The sequence below is a fragment of the Erythrolamprus reginae genome, chromosome 1 (genome assembly GCF_031021105.1).
Source record: "Erythrolamprus reginae isolate rEryReg1 chromosome 1, rEryReg1.hap1, whole genome shotgun sequence".
Taxonomy (NCBI): Eukaryota; Metazoa; Chordata; class Lepidosauria; order Squamata; family Dipsadidae; genus Erythrolamprus; species Erythrolamprus reginae.
In genome coordinates this window covers 3469995-3478042 of record NC_091950.1, presented here as the reverse complement: position 1 = coordinate 3478042, position 8048 = coordinate 3469995, and the positions used below count along the sequence as shown (strand labels likewise).

At 39.9% G+C, this 8048-nt stretch overlaps 1 long non-coding RNA gene across 1 annotated transcript; it reads right to left on the bottom strand.

Annotated features, from left to right (window-relative positions):
- Nucleotides 1-2765: 2765 nt before the first annotated feature.
- On the bottom strand, nt 2766-6464 carry LOC139156351 (uncharacterized). The gene is made up of 3 exons (XR_011557302.1): nt 6401-6464; nt 3110-3221; nt 2766-2902 (listed from the first exon to the last, which is right to left on the bottom strand). It is a non-coding gene; the product is annotated as an uncharacterized lncRNA (long non-coding RNA).
- Between the last annotated feature and the right edge of the window lie 1584 nt (nt 6465-8048).

The window sequence follows — 8048 nt, the reverse complement described above, 5'->3', positions numbered from 1 at the left end:
GGCTGCTATGGAAAGAAAAAAGTCACTTTAATATTATAGTCTACATAAGTGTTTGCTCAAAAGCCATAGGAAGAAAATGCTAAAGAAACATGAAAGCCAACTTTATCTCTAAAAGTTCCTTGAAATATAGAAACAACATGATTGCTCTAATCTTGACGTAATTCAAGAAAGTGTCTATCTATCTATTATCTATCTATCTATCTATCTATCTATCTATCTATCTATCTATCTATCTATCTATCATCTATCTATCTATCTATCTATCTATCCATCTATCCATCTATCCATCTATCCATCTATCCATCTATCCATCTATCCATCCATCCATCCATCTATCTACCTAATCTATCATCTATCTATCTATCTATCTATCTATCTATCTATCTATCTATCTATCTATCTATCTATCTAATCTATCATCTATCTATCTATCTATCATCTATCTATCTATCTATCTATCTATCTATCTATCTATCTATCTATCTATCTATCTATCTATTGTTTGATTGATTTTTATGCCACCCTTCTCCTTAGACTCAGGGCGGCTTACAACATGTTAGCCATAGTACTTTTTAGCAGAGCCAGCCTATTGCCCCCACAATCCGGGTCCTCATTTGACCCACCTCGGAAGGATGGACGGCTGAGTCAACCTTGAGCTGGTGATGAGATTTGAACTGCTGACCTTCAGATCTACAGTCAGCTTCAGTGGCCTGCAGTACAGCACTCTACCTGCTGCGCCACCCGGGCTCTTTCAGTTACCTTTTGCAATGAGTGTGGTTCTCAAGGGCATTGAGGAAACCTCAGGGACAAAATAACTTGATGTTTAGAAATCACATTAATTAAGATCATGGAAAGTGAATCCATGGTATAAGAGACCACGATGTTTGGATGGTTTTTTTCCTGTGTCAGTCTTCATGATTCCATATATTTTACTGCTTTTTTACTATTAGCAATCCTTTCCTAAGGAATCTATCTTGATATATTGGACTGATAACATAGAATTAACATATGAAGGTGATTCATATACATGATATGGGTACTAATAAGACGGAAAAATTAGGACAGGGAGGGTTGGCATGCTGGTGTGCTTATGCACGCCCCTTACTGACCTCTTAGGAATTGGGTGAGGTCAACAGTGGACAGTCTAAGGGTAATGTTTTGGGGGTTTGGTGATGATACTACTGAGTCACAGTGACTTCCAGGCATTAACCACTTGGTTGCTGAAATCATATTTTCTATAGTCAAGTTTGGAGCAGTTCACTTTGAGTTTCTATCTGTTGTGTGCTCATGTATTGTTGTGGTTGAAGCTGAAAAAATCATTGAGAGGAAGGACGTTGTAGCAGATAATTTTATGAGTTATGCTTAGGTTGGGCTGAAGACGAACTAGTTCTAAGCTTTCTAAGCCCAGGATTTCAAATCTAGTTGCGTAAGGTCTACTGTTGCTGGTAGAGGAGTGGAGGGCTCTTCTAATAAAGTATCTCTGGACACTTTCTAATGTATTTATGTCTGCTATGCGATGTGGGTTCCAGACAGATGAGCTATATTCAAGGACTGGGCTGGTGAAAGTTTTTTATGTTGTGGTTAGTAGTGTGATAACACTGGAGAAGAAGCTACGTAAGATTAGGTTAACAACTCTTGAAGCCTATTTGGCGATGTTGTTGCAGTGGCCTTTAGCCCTTAGGTCATTTGATAGGAATATTCCAAGGTCTTTGACAGAGTGAGGGTTTTCTGCAAAGTCTTGTCTCTTCAGCTTGTATTTGGTGTTCTGATTCTTTTTGCCAAGGGGTAGGACAGAGCATCTGTTGGTTGCGATTTGGAGTTTATCTATTTTTATTTATTTATTGGATTTCTATGCCACCTCTCTTTGAAGACTCTGGGCGGCTTACAATATATTAAAAACCAGTAGATTACAATAAAATTAAATCCAATTAAATTGAAAAGTACATAACTATCTAAAACTTCTGATTATATTAAAATCAATCATAGCAACCAAGATCACCAAAAGCTCATGTGTGCAAGCATCCTTGTGAGAGATTTTGGTGATTTTTGCCCATTTCTTTCCTTCTGCGCATCACACATGGATCTGTGCAAGGCTGCACATGTAGATGCGCACTTGTCACTGTTTCCACTAAAGGAATGGCAGTCCCAGGCATACTGGGGGCTGCCCAATACTGGCAATTGGTAATATTTAACTTTTGTTTTGTTCTGGTCAAGCAACCACATCAGCTGGAAGACCACAATTTTATTATTTAGATTTGTATGCCGCCCCTCTCCACAGACTCGGGCAAAGTAATTATAAACAGTTGGGGAAGAATGAGACTGTGTGATAAATGTGTGTTTGAAGAACCGGCAAATGTTGACCAGCCACTCCCACCTGAACACATGGCCATCAAACCACACCCACAAAATAAGTCACGCCCACAGGTTGATAGTAAAAAGTTTGGGAACCTCAGCCTGATAATTTGTTTTGTTCTGGTCAAGCAACCACATCAGCTGGAAGACCTCAATGGCAAAGTAACTATAAATAGTTGGGGAAGAATGAGACTGTGTGACTTTATGGCATAATGTGTGGTTGAAGAGCTGGAAACACCTTCCACACTGAAATGTAGGCAAAGAGTTATGACACACAAACAGACCGACACGTTTGTGTAGTGAAATGAATATAATGCTCCCAGCTCCCTGTTAAAAAGTTGCACAACCTTTTCAATGCTCATTTAGATTTATTTGAAGGAATATTTGCCAAATTTTATGTCAATGCATTCATGTTTTTGAGTTTGATAGAAAGCAATTTGAATCATGTGAAGAAAGAAAAAGCGATAGAAGGCAGGAATCTCAGGTCTTTGGCCATATCTTGAAGGCGTCCAGGGTTGTAGGTGGAGATGGTGTTATTTTCCCATAGAATCTATACAAATGAGATAAAATAATAGTTGGATCATAATGAATTTAAGATAAAGTCTGTTATCTCAACCTCAAAATCTTCCCTGCCCTCCTTTCTGGCTTGGAAACACCTGTTCCTCTTCAGGTCAAGGCCTTGGAATGTGTCGCAGCATAAACAAGTGAACATCTGATGCACATCTGTGGCATCTTTACTTGAGGACTGTTTACTTACCGACTACAGCATGAAAAACTCCGTGGACAGTCCAGTTTCCCTAAGTTAGCACTTAGACAGGAAGGGCTACGGCAGTATCCTCCTTGACTACGACACCTGCGCTGGGCATCACCTGTGAAAAGAGAAACAGTAGACAGGGAAAAGATCAGTAAAGATACTTTGTTATTTAGATAAATTTTTCCTTCTAAGACATCACTTTCTTCTACAGAATTTCTGGATTCCTATGAATTCACAAAATTATCTCTGACCAAGGAATCAATTTCTTCCAATCTCCCTTCAGCAGTCCCAATATGTCATATATCATTTTAAACATGGCCCAGAGCTGAATGGGCAGGTGTGCCTGTATCTATTAAGATAATACAGAAGGAAACAATCTGATTCACAACAAAGAAGACCTTGCTGTTATCTCTCTCTCTCCATTATTACTGTGGATCTTTGTTTGCTAAGAAATAATCCTGAATGATCATGGCTGGTTGTGCTGGGTGTTTGGATGGAGATTTTGAGTGAGAATATGATCTTCCCTGGACCTTCAGAATCTGGTTCACTTTTGTCTTTCTTCCCCTTCTCTTAATATTCCTAACACTGCTCTTCTCTGCTCTAGAAAAGCTGTGCATTTGCGACTTTTCTGCAATAGCTTCTCTTTTTTACAAATTGAATAGCTATAGATTCACTAGATAATAGTAGATCCTTGGAACAAACTTCCAGCAGATGTGGTAGATAAATCCACAGTAACTGAATGTAAACATGCCTGGGATAAACATATATCCATCCTAAGATAAAATACAGAAAATAGTATAAGGGCAGACTAGATGGACCATGGGGTCTTTTTCTGCCGTCAGACTTCTATGTTTCTATAATTAATATTTAGGTTTTATTCATTTTATCTCTTCTTTATTACCTAAAACAAATGCATTTAATACTCCTTCCACTTCCTTTTTCCATGACCACCAAGTAGCTGTCATGAGACATGTTGAAAACTTTTGAAATTCATAAGCATAGGGAGAGATTTAACCATACTTGTAACTGGGAAACTTTGATCTTTCTCGATCAGGTCAATTCAAATAATGCGAGAGAATTTCTGAAAGTTCTGCATTCTGACAAAATGGCTATCGACAGACATATAGGCATAAACAATATATACTTACTCTGCAAATAGTACAATCAACAAGGTAAAAAGGGAAAAACAAAACAAAATATCTTCCCATTAAAAATCAACACCCAGATTATATTATATTAATACCAAATTTAACCTCAGATCAAAAATCCAGAAGTAAGCAATACCCCAATCCAATGTTCCCTCTAACCTGCGCCATGCGCTGTGGTGCACTAAAAAATGAAGCCTGCTGCACACTTTTCAAAGTCTGCGCAGAGAGGAGGGGGGGAGGGGTGCTGGGACTGGCAAAGCGGCGTTTTGTGCTTCCTCCTCCCCCCTCTTGCTCCCTGTTCATCGGTGGTAGCAATGGCCATCTCCTTTTCCTCTTCGGCAGTGGGGGGCAGCCCCCAGCATGGTGGCAGGGGAGCAGGCGAAGCTGGCTGCCTGGGGAAGTGGCGTGTTTGAAAACCGCACTGCTTCCCTGGGCACAGGCCGTGACGTCATTTCAAAGCCCTGCAGAGCTGCCACTGAGGAGGAGGCAGGAGCTCTGTGGGGCTATGAAATGACCTCAAGGACTGCGCCCAGGGAAACGGCTCCTTTTTCAAACCTGCCACTTGCCTGGGTAGTTGCAGGTGGTATGTATGTATGTATGTATGTATGTATGTATGTATGTATGTATGTATGTATGTATTTATGTGTTTGTTTGTTTGTTTGTTTGTTTGTTTATTTGTTTATTTGTTTTGACTTCAGTCCCAAAGGGACTGCCACTCAGACACTGTACTTTTCTGCCCACACCGGAAAAAAATTAGAGGGAACACTGCCCCAATCCAGAAAGTGACCAAAAGTTAACAATAAACAGTACTACCCAAACACTCCCAAGACCACTCCTAACTCATACAAATAGGGCAGATCAATAGAATATAAATTGAGAGCAAACTCCATTTCTTAATTATGTTACTTAGTTTGGCAATGAAACAACTTTAAGGGGGAAAACACCCTGAGAGAATACCAAGGGTGCCTTCTCCTATTTTACCACAACATCAACCTTGTCATGTGCTTTGGGCTGAGAGAAGTCCAAACTTACCCCACCAGCTTTCATGCTAAATGTGGGACTAGAACAGTCTCCTGATTTCTAACTTGGTGCTTTGACCACTAGAGCAAACTGGCCCTCTATTGTCCCTCAAACACATCACCATATCTTTTGTTGAGAATTTGATAAACCAAAACTTAAATGAACCAACCAATAACTTACAATAAGAAAACCTCCAGTTAAGCTTTGTAGAGAATAATGAATCATATAGGATTCTTTAACAAAGTGACAAAATTAGTGGACCAGGGAATGCTGTTGCTGTGGTTTACTTGGACTTCAGTAAGGCTTTTGACAAAGTAGACCATAACCTACTACTAAATAAAGTACAAAAATGTGGGATGGACAGCAACTCCACCAGATGGATTCAAAACTGGCTAACCAGCCACAATCAACCCGTTGTGCTCAATGGAACTACATCTACATATATATATATAAAATATATATGATATATGAGATAAAGGAAAGACAATTGGACAGGGGACGGTAGGCACAGTAGTGCACTTATGCATGCCCCTTACTGGCCTCTTAGGAACTTGGAGAGGTCAATCATTGATAGACTAAGGGAGAAATGTTGGGGGTTAGGGGTTGACACTATTGAGTCCGGTAATGAGTTTCACGCTTCGACAACTCGATTGTTAAAGTCAAGTTTTTTACAGTCAAGTTTGGAGTAGTTTATATTAAGTTTGAAACTGTTGCGTGCCCTTGTGTTGTTGCAGTTGAAGCTAAAGTAGTCATTGACCGGTAGGATGTTGCAGCATATGATCTTGTGGGCAATACTTAAATCGTGATTTAGGCGCCATAGTTCTAAGCTTTCTAGACCCAGGATAATTAGTCTATTTTTGTAGGGTATTCTGTTTCGAGTGGAGGAGTGAAGGGCTCTTCTGGTGAAATATATTTGGACGTTTTCAAGGGTGTTGATGTCCGAGATGTCCCAGGGAGGCAAAACCCACAGCCACTCCATCTCTTTGGGGTTGTGCTTGAGCCTCTTATCACCCATCCAGACCCTCACAGCCTCCAGGCACCAGCACATCACCTCCACTGCTTCACTGAATTGCCACAGGGTGGAGATGTGCAGCTGAGTGTTCTCAGCACACTGTTGGTAACTCACCCTGTGTCATCAAATGATCTCACCCAGAGGTTTCATGTAGATATTGATGCTGTATATTTCCCTGGAACTCAAGTTTTAATCTGAATTAAATATCAATGGCATATTGTTCAAAAGTTTGATTTTGCATGCATCAGGTTCAGAACATATAAAAGCAATGTCTGAACAACGTGGATTGTTTTTCAGGGCTCTTTATACATTTCCAAAGGAGTACAAAAACACACACAATATCAGCCAATCAGATACTAGTTGTCAACGTTTCCTTACACAGAAAGTAAAAAAGGGGTTATATAATGTAGAAGGCGCAGAATGTACAACAAAAGGAACTTGCAGTTAGTATGTGGGTTCATGCATGAAGCTATGTGCCTTGAGAGCAGGTGTCCGATCTATCTCTGCACCATCAAAGCCATGTCCTTTTCCTGTAGCACAGCTTTGTTCTACTGGATGCAAGGCATAGATTATAAACACAAAATGTACTTTTGTACTCTAAATTTCAAGCATAACTCTATATGTGGGGCATAGGTCAAGGCTTAAGAAATGCAGAATTTGGGCCAGCACTAAATATGAATATATATCTCAGGCTAGCTTCCTCAGCATTACACTGTGAAATATTGCAACTACTCTTAAATTTATCTGAAATTGTTGTATTTCCTTCTAATGAAACATTACTGTGGGTAAATTATTGCAAAAGTCAGGACAGAAGGAAAAGGGGGGACATGATCAAAACATTTAAATCTGTTAAAGGGTTAAATAAGGTTCAGGAGGGAAGTATTTTTAATAGGAAAGTGAACATAAGAACAAGGGGCACAATCTGAGGTTAGTTGGGGGAAAGATCAGAAGGAACGTGAGAAAAAATTATTTTACTGAAAGACTAGTAGATGCTTGGATCAAACTTCTAGCAGACGTGGTTGGTAAATCCACAGTAACTGATTTTAAACATGCCTGGGATAAACATATATCCATCCTAAAATAAAATACAGGAAATAACATAAGGACAGACTAGATGGACCATGAGGTCTTTTTCTGCCATCAATTTTCTATGTTTCCATGTTTCCATGTTTCCATGTTTCCATGTTTCTGTTTCTCTGTTTCTCTGTTTCTCTGTTTCTCTGTTTCTCTGTTTCTCTGTTTCTCTGTTTCTCTGTTTCTCTGTTTCTCTGTTTCTCTGTTTCTCTGTTTCTCTGTTTCTATCTATCTATCTATCTATCTATCTATCTATCTATCTATCTATCTATCTATCTATCTATCTATCTATCTATCTATCTATCTATAAGGGATTGGAAACTGAGAGACTGAGGGAACTGGGCATGGATAGCCTAGAGAAAAGGAGGGCCAGAGCGGACATGATAGCAGTCTACAAGTATACGAGGAGATGTCACAGAGAGGAGGGGATCACTTTATTCTTCAGGGCACCGTAGGGCCGGACGAGGAACAACAGCTGGAAGCTGACCAAGGAGAGATTCAACATGGAGATAAGGAGGAACTTCCTGATGGTCAGAGTGATTAACCAATGGAACAACCTACCAGCAGACGTTGTGAACTCCAACACTCTGGACATTTTTAAGAGAAGATTGAACTGCCACCTGACTGGTGTACTATAGGGTTCCTGCTTGGGCAGCGGGTTGGACTTGATGGCCTTCACAGTCCCTTT